The sequence below is a fragment of the Eurytemora carolleeae genome, unplaced genomic scaffold (genome assembly GCF_000591075.1).
Source record: "Eurytemora carolleeae unplaced genomic scaffold, Eaff_2.0 scaffold137, whole genome shotgun sequence".
NCBI lineage: Eukaryota > Metazoa > Arthropoda > Copepoda > Calanoida > Temoridae > Eurytemora > Eurytemora carolleeae.
This window is the reverse complement of record NW_019396143.1, coordinates 183,628-193,028: the sequence shown is the minus strand read 5'-3', so window position 1 is coordinate 193,028 and position 9,401 is coordinate 183,628. Positions and strand designations below refer to the sequence as shown.

At 32.1% G+C, this 9,401-nt stretch overlaps 2 long non-coding RNA genes across 2 annotated transcripts; both read left to right on the top strand.

Annotated features, from left to right (window-relative positions):
* The first annotated feature begins 2,472 nt into the window (after positions 1-2,472).
* Positions 2,473-3,898, top strand: LOC111696262 (uncharacterized). The gene is made up of 2 exons (XR_002764034.1): positions 2,473-2,604; positions 3,553-3,898. It is a non-coding gene; the product is annotated as an uncharacterized LOC111696262 (long non-coding RNA).
* A 163-nt stretch (positions 3,899-4,061) lies between these two features.
* On the top strand, positions 4,062-6,899 carry LOC111696261 (uncharacterized). The gene is made up of 3 exons (XR_002764033.1): positions 4,062-4,838; positions 5,338-5,414; positions 6,543-6,899. It is a non-coding gene; the product is annotated as an uncharacterized LOC111696261 (long non-coding RNA).
* The last annotated feature ends 2,502 nt before the right edge of the window (positions 6,900-9,401 follow it).

The window sequence follows — 9,401 nt, the reverse complement described above, 5'->3', positions numbered from 1 at the left end:
AAATCAAAAATATTTTTTTATATTTTTAATCCAAAAGTTTGTTTTTGGGGAGAGGAGGGTTACAAAAATGTTTCACATCTGTAAACCCATTATCTGAAAAATATAAATATATTTCTGGTGATAACATTTAACATTTTTGCTGAAAGATGCATTGTTCAAAATTCGAAGATTTAATATATTTTTATTTAAATGAATTTATATCTAATCTCATTAATTTCATAGGAATTCCTTAAACCTTAGAACAGATTTTTTAATATGGCTTCATGCATATATCTATATATACAAAGTTGTAGTCTCTGTTTGTCTGTCCGTCTGTTTGTTTCTTCGATCCTAACTCAGGAACCATTGGACTGAGTGGGTCCACTTTAAACGGGAAAAATAGCTAAAAATCGTAATTTACGACAAAGGTCGGGTAACTAACTATGACTCCCCTTGGCCACGCTGGGTTCCAAAGCTAGTTTAATATATTATTTGTAATTGATACAGCGAGAACCTGAAAACTTTAGACTTCAGACATGACTTTAAATTGTCTAATGAACATGAAACACAGTGATTGTGCAGTGTAAGTAGGTCCATTTCACTTAATCAGTGCAGTAAAAGTATTTGCTTTGTGAAATTATTAAAATACACTAAATTATTGCATTAATGTCGTCTTCTGGTTCTCACTGTATTTACTACCCTCCCAGCCCCACCTCCTGTGGGCACCTCTATCCTCCTTATCCCTCGCCCCTCCTTCCAAACAAGGTTGTCTACCATATCATATAGATCGTTTAAATAGCTCAAAATTGCTATTTTCGGGACTATAAGAATGAATCATGTAAAGAAATTGTATACTAAGGTTTTCGAGTATTATATGCGTATTTTGGTGTAAAGCTTCGAGATAATCCAATATGATGTGGGACGCTCTGTAATAGAAATGTTGTCTTATAGCAATGAAGACTCAAATTCCTCATATGAAATAACTGATAATTGGTGAAAGATAAGGTGAAATAGTTGCTGGTGAGAGGATTAACTTCGCTTTTTACAGATGACCACAGCTGACAAGTGGAAAAAGCCTTCATCCTCTCACCAGCAACGTTGTCACTTCATCTTCATCCTAAAATTAATCACTTCACATCAGTATTTTGAGTGTACATTTCCATGAAGACGACATTTCTAGTAAATTGCAGCGCTTCCCGAGTATCTAGCCTTACTATACAGACTTCTGAAGGAAAAGATCAATAAGATTTTACACACTTTGACGACACCATAAAATGAAAAATACTTCACACTTAATTACAGTGAAAAAGATGCAATAAAATTCATATTAAATCGAGATGTGAAACAGTTTTGATTCTATCTGCTTTTCTTCGTTTATATATTTACTTAATTGAATCAATTTAATCTTTTATGTGGTTCTGAATGATTTCATCAGATAAAGGAGCTTGAGCACTATAGCCAGATATCCTTATTTTCTCATCCGTATACCTTTGCAACCTGATGTTAAGGGATTTTGATATTTCAAACTCCAAATTTTGAAGACTTAGATAAAAAAGTCTGAGTTTGAAATGGTATAGACTGTGAACCCTGTTAAAAAGATATAGGAATTTAACAGTTTGAGCGTGTGACTTATTTGTTAATTTTCTGCATTTTAGTGTACTCCGCTAAACTATCAGGAGCCACGGATTCGAATCAAGTAGAATATAGTTTTCAAATAATTTCACTGGACCGATTCAGATCCACATTAAAGTACATTTCTTAGCTTATACTTTGATGAGCTAGAGCAGTTTTTAACCTCTCAATGCGTTTTCTTTAATAAATCCGATTCCCCGTTTTTTGAAATTGAGCAAGATCGTTTCTTATTCAATTTACTGATCCAGAATTTAGAGCAACAAAAAACATGTCATTTGAACTTCAAGTGATCCTTTATTTAAAGAGGTTCATGAGCAAGATCGTTTCTTATTCAATTTACTGATCCAGAATTTAGAGCAACAAAAACATGTCATTTGAACTTCAAGTGATCCTTTATTTTAAGAGGTTCATGCACGATATCTCATTTATAATGTGGAAAGTATCGTCGTTTTTTTAGCTTTAACAGAGTTTTATTTATTTCATTGATTCCATGAAGTAAAAAGGTTTAATACGGACTATACGGACTATATGTAATATTATTATCAATTGTATTTATTAAAACGGCAAAATGAAAATTGAAAAATTATAATAGGAGCAAACTATATATAATATATATAAACTATATATATATTATATATCGTATTTTGACACAGTTTTATATCAATTTCTCGAGACAAAAACATCAGATAGATGTTTTTTATATGTATCGTTTAACGCCTGAGATTCTCAGGTTTCATCCTATACCTCCTTTCATTTTTTCCTTTACAGTCATTTTAAAGTAAAAAATTCTTGGTCATACAAACCTGTGAGGGTAATGTCGAAAATCGGACATGCCACTCTAAATAAGAGTCCATTAATATCAGGCTTACTGTTTCTTTAAGAATTTATTAATTATGATAATTTTTGCAGAGCTGGAACCACGGGTATAATTTGCTTGATGCATTTTGAGGGATTAAATAGTAGGGAGGCAACAAGGGAAGCAAAAACAAGAAGGTGACACGTTTATTTTTATTATACTGGGTGTCCCAAAAAACATGGGAATACAGTGATGAATTTGATATCGTCTTTGTTATGAATTAGCATTGTAATACCTGATTTCAAACGCCATAATATTATTATGTCTGCTAGAGTTTATTTTATGAAAAGGGTAAAAGACTGTAAAGATGTGTCTATAATGTCTCTGCAAGATAAACAGTGAAGACGGACAAGTTTACTCTGTTTGTATACTGCAATTTTCTTGTTTTACTAAGTACAACCGTATGCAGTCAAAACATAAACAAACAAAATGTGAACATAGTAGACGAAACTCTTACAGATTACAACTTTCTCAGTAGGTATCACTATACTAAATCAAAGAATTATTTAAAAAGACGATATCGAATTCGTCACTGAATTGTTAATTGGGACAGTATAATAACTACTACTATGTAGTTTAAAAAAATTCTATGCTCGACACATCGGTTATTTCCGGTCAAAGGAATTGAGTTTTTGCCCCCATGTCAAAATTTCTAATACGTATATCTTTGAAACCTGATGGTGAAACCCTTTCATATTTCAATCATTAGGATAATTGATCCAACAGAATTTCTAGTTAAAAAATTCAAAAGTCTACGACATCGGATTGCAAAGACATAGGGTTTAGAAAATAAGGGTTAATGGCCAACACTCAATTTCTTTCACTTCAGAGTAATTCAACTTTTATTAGTCACTTTTAAAAAAGAAAGGTTTTGTTAACAAATTGACGCAGAATTCATCTGTATGGATTACTGAAGAAAAACGCTGATTGGGTAAACTTGTAGCAATTTTATTTTTAAAATGATATTTCAAGTTCAGAGTCATGGTTTGGTGAAATCCCATTTTCATTTTTCAATTTTTAAGATAATTTGAATAACTAGGAAAAATTGGACTTTCGACTAAAATTAATTCTTGTTATTTGTTTAGACCGATCATTGAACCAATCTGTGATTTCAAAACTCTTCTGACCTTCTGTGATCTAGTCCCACGTGATCCAGCAAACAAGCGGTTCCATATCTAGGATTCATCTAACAGAGTTCCATATCTAGAATTCATCCACCACAGTTCCATATCTAGGATTCATCTAACACAGTTCCATATCTAGGATTCATCTAACAGAGTTCCATATCTAGGATATATCTACCACAGTTACATATCTAGGATTCATCTAACACAGTTCCATATCTAGGATATATCTACCACAGTTCCATATCTAGCATATATCTACCACAGTTCCATATCTTGGATTCATCAACCACAGTTCCATATCTAGGATACCACAGTTCCACATATAGGATATATTTACCACAGTTCCAATATCTAGGATTCATCAACCACAGTTCCATATCTAGGATATATCTACCACATTTCCATATCTAGGATATATCTACAACAGTTCCATATCTAGGATTCATCAACCACAGTTCCATATCTAGGATACCACAGTTCCATATCTAGGATATATCTACCACAGTTCCACATCTAGGATATATCTACCACAGTTACTTATCTAGGATTCATCTAACATAGTGCCATATCTAGGATATATCTACCACAGTTCCATATCTAGCATATATCTACCACAGTTCCATATCTTGGATTCATCAACCACAGTTCCATATCTAGAATATATCTACCACAGTTCCACATCTAGGATATATCTACCACAGTTCCAATATCTAGGATTCATCAACCACAGTTCCATATCTAGGATACCACAGTTCCATATCTAGGATATATCTACCACATTCCCATATCTAGGATATATCTACAACAGTTCCATATCTAGGATTCATCTACCACAGTTCCATATCTAGGATATATCTACCACAGTTCCACATCTAGGATATATCTACCACAGTTCCAATATCTAGGATTCATCAACCACAGTTCCATATCTAAGGATATATCTACCGCAGTTCCATATCTAGGATATATCTACCACAGTTTCATAGGGAAAAAGGTCTCCTATATATAACTGCTCATAAGGCATTTCTTCTGTATTTGATTTTGTTATTCTTCAAAGTGCTTTTCCAAGTTGTTTTAAATTAGTATGACTTGATGTACTTTTGATTGGTTGTACGCCGAATGTGTTTTAATTTGGTTCATACTAAACAAGTGTATTGAAATGTGCTTTCTGAAATCGTAACGTATAAAATAACTTTGGGGTATATATACCAGGGTGAATAGGGGGATATTTCTTCAAAAAAAATGTATTCCCCTTGTAATCTACAGGGTGTCCCACGAAACATGACAGTATGCAGGACGACTTGAATGTCGTCTTGATTTTTGATATAATTTACTGCGTTTATTTGTCAACCTAATTTTAGAAGTAAATTTCTAGAGATAATAATCACAAAATTTCCCTTGTCCTGCCATTTCCAAAATGTGGTCTGCCTTTTTTGTGCTTTCAATATTGCCCGAGATATGAAGAATTTCGTTCAGATTTCGACAATTTTGCTTTTATTTAACAAAATTGAAATCTGAACCAAACTCTTTATATCTGAGGTAATATTGAAAGCACAAAAAACGCAGACCACTTTTTGGAAATGCCAGGGCTAGGAGAATAATGTGATAATTGTTTCAAGAATCATACATGTTAAAGTAGATAGAAGACTTAATGTCACAAATAAATTCAAATACCAAAGACGACTTTCAAGTCGTCTTCCTATTGTCATGTTTCGTGGGACACCCTGTATATGATAAAACAAGATATTCGTTTACATGTTCTCTATAAATGACCAAACGGCTGGACCGAATGGGCTGATATTTTTTGTGGACACTCATGGGTAGGCTGGGGGTGACATAGACTTAAAAAAATAGATTTTTGTTTTTAACATTTTTTTATTATTCCACGGGGCCCTTCAGTATAGTAACTAATAAATGTAGACAATGACAATGTAGAATATGATTCTAATTTTTCAAATTAGGGTACAGAGAAAACAAATAATTTAAATATTAGTACAAAAATTTTGAAAATTAAATTTCTTATTTTAACAGATTTATTGATTTTTTTATAATTAATTATTCAACTAAATATGAAATTTGGGGGGTTTTCTTGAATTTTTATTCCCGTAAGGTTAATAAAATAGCGCGATTTTTAGTTTTTACTATGCCCTATTATATTTCATTTTACTGTACAGTATTAGTTTATGTAATTTTGTAATTTCGTAGCAACTAGTCGATAATTATTATTATTATGAAAATTATTATAATTGGTATTTATTAGCGTGCCCCATTTTTCAGTTCGACCTTCCACATATAACTCTCAGGCTAATATTTTCTCTATGATGTCAGTTTTCACAGAATATTTTTTTAGACCATTGAGAAGTTGTCGTGCAAGGCCTGTGCAGATCGCAAAAAAGCCTACATAGCTCAAAAAAAAAAATATTTCTTGAATTTCTCATGTCATATTTTTGAAACTTTTTAAAAATTTCAAAAAATTTCTACGTTAGACCAAAAAAATACGTCAAAAATGCTAGTTTTAAAGAAAAGTACATTTTTTTTGGAGGGTTTTTTTAACCTAATATTTGAAATTTTTCAAAAATTTCAATGGATTTATTCTCTTTAGACAATTAAGAAGAATAAGATATATGACAGAACAAATTCTAGAAATATTTATTTTATGAGGTCTGCGACTCTGCAGACTTTTTTGCGATCTTCACCTGCCTTGCACGACCACTTCCCATAGGTTAAAAAATATATCCTGTTAAAACTGACACCATAGAGAACAATATTAGCCTGAGAATTTTTTTTTTGAGACAATATTTTTTATATTTTGTTGCAAACTGGGGTACCCTAGTATTTATATTATGCTTAAAGTTACCCAAAAAACGAGGATTTAATGACGACCAAAAACTCTAAATATGATTAACTGAAAGTAGAATATAGTCTTTAAATATTTTAATTCCGTACAGTCGTCTTTGTGGTTAACTTATCGCACTTATCACACACTTGATAATAAAAACTTACTCTTACAAAAAGATTGCATTTTGGAAATTTCCAATTTTATTTTTTAAATTTAATGTTAACAAGGAAACCCTGACACTGGTCATATATTTTAACACTTTTTGACAAAATCATTTTTTTCTGTAAAGATTTTTTAAAATATTTATTAATACTCGCTGTTTGTTTGTGATTCCTTGGGCATAAGTTAGTAGGATTTTACTTGTAAGCTTAACCTGCTTTCTGTGACTAAACAGCTTTAAATCTCTTATGTTCAAAATATGTAAAATTATGTCAGAAATATGTAAATATATATACCATGATATGTATTTTGTGAATTTAACAGTTAACGTTACACGATGTAAAATATTAGGTGCTACGTATTTTGTAAGAAAGGGGGGGGAGGGAACTCCCGGACGTCATGTGCCTTTGCTATGCAGACAGGAGCCTCCCAGACCGAGCCTCCACTATGACGTAGTGGCATACGGATTTACTAAAGTAAAGTAGTTTTAAAGATTTATACTAAGACTTTAAACATTTCTTACGCAGAAAGGAAGATTTTTGGAGAAATATTTCTGCAGTAAATTTAGCTTGTTTTGTTGTAATCATTGATTTAAACAATACCTTTTTTGAAAAATGATAAGATTTAAATAAATTATATAGATTTAATTGAACTAGAAAAAAAGGTATTGCATAAATCAAAGATTATAAAAGATGAAATGAAATAAAAAAAATTTTCTCTTATATACTTTTCTTCTCATTAGTCATAATTAGAAACTATTTATGATAATTGATAAATACTTCTCATCTTTGAGAAACCTCTCATGCCACTATGTCAAAAAGAATTGTTAACATTTTTCATTACACATAAAAACCAAGATTTAAAAAGCTCTCCTGTTTGGTGGAGGCTCGTTCACTGCATAGCGGAGGCTCAGTCTGCCTAGCAAATCTGGCAGGCTCGTGTCTGCACAGAGGAGGCTCATGGCGTCCCTCGCTGTAGAAGACGTTAAATCATTTTAGATTGTAATCCTAGAATTAAGAATTATTCTTATGTTACATACAAAGAAAAAGGGACCTTCAAAGTTTAAGTTCTGCCCACCCACCTTCCATGCAACAATTCACAGCGGTACTCTTGCAACCGAAATCTTATCAATAATATGAAATATATTGTCGTTTTCCAAGGTTTTAATGTGTTGATTTTTGAAGAAGGAATACGCAAGTCACAATTAAAAATTTCAAAATTACAAACATGGATATCTAATAAATGCTGAACAGACAGAGGTTTTAAGGGTACCAAATCGGGCAACATAATCTTCGCACATAGGGTCACTTTGAATTATACTTTATACCAAATAGATTATTTGATTCAATAGGTGACAACAGAGAAATGGAACAATCATACACGACGTCACAAGGGAAAAAAATTGTATCACATGATCTAAAATTAAATCAATTATCATCAAAAATTTAAATCCATTTATTTGTATAGGTGTAGTGCTTAAATTTTTGTTATAAAGTGTAGACTAAACTATTCCGACTTAAATTGACTAATACAAACAATTAAAAAAGATAACTTTGCCCATTTGGCCCAAACATGACACTCAGTTTCAGGTCTGGACCAAATCACGGTTTGAAACTTTCTTCCCCTGAATTAAAAATATTTAAACTCAAACCAAAGATATCTCCAGCATTCTTGCATAGGCAAATCAGAGATATCTCCAGCATTCTTGTATAGGCAAACCAGAGATATCTCCAGCATTCTTGATTAGGCAAAGGTTTGTGGAGCAAGGGCGTATCTGGGGGGGGGGGCAAATATGCACTAAAATATTTTTTTGCCCCCCCCCCCCTTCTAACAGATTTTAGGGAGGGGGTGAGTTTCAACCGTAAATTCAAAACATTTGGCTTTTTGGATACTTTAAAAGTACCACATACAGTCCAATTATACCTTACAAGTACTATTTTATCTCTCCTTCAAGCAAAACAAAGCAGAAAAAACAGCAAATAAAATTTTTAATACTCTTTACTCTTCAGTTTCAGATTTGAAAAGTGTGATAGCTCTGAGTTCTAGGTCTAGGTGGGGGCACTGGTACCATTGCCCCCTTGTATACTTTCTTGTTGTAGAGTATCTTTTAAAATCGGGGATGCTGCTTTAAAATTAACTTTTGGGTCTCTTTCTAAATTATTTGGGGGATCCTTTAATTGCATAAAATTATGTGGATGGATCCTTTAATTGCATAAAATTATGTGGATGGATCCTTTAATTGCATAAAATTATGTGGATGAATCCTTTAATTGCATAAAATTATGTGGACGGATCCTTTAATTCCATAAAATTATGTGGATGGATCCTTTAATTCCATAAAAATCTTTCAAGTTCAAACAATGAATGATGATAAGACGATTTATCTGAATGTGATGTTTTAATAGTATTTTTCTTCATTATTATTACCCTTGTAATGAATGGAATTTATCAATTTACAAAGATTATGGTTTTTTTAATTGCTCTGCTTTTGATTTCAATCAAACAGCGACATAATCAAAGTACTTAGCACTCTTTTTCAACCTTGAATTATTATACTTATAAATATAAAAATTACAATAATAATCAGCTTTTAATTTTACTACAACATTCTTTAGTCCTTTAGCTAGTAAAAATATCCTTAATTACTACAACATTCATCAAACTTTTAGTTAGTAAAGATATCTTGCATCATTCCTATACCTGCTGGGGTACTTGAAAATCGGGATACGCTGGGGGGGGGGGGATCAATTTGCCTCCCCCCCTCTAAATCTCATGTTTGATGTTCAAATATGACAAATGATACATCATT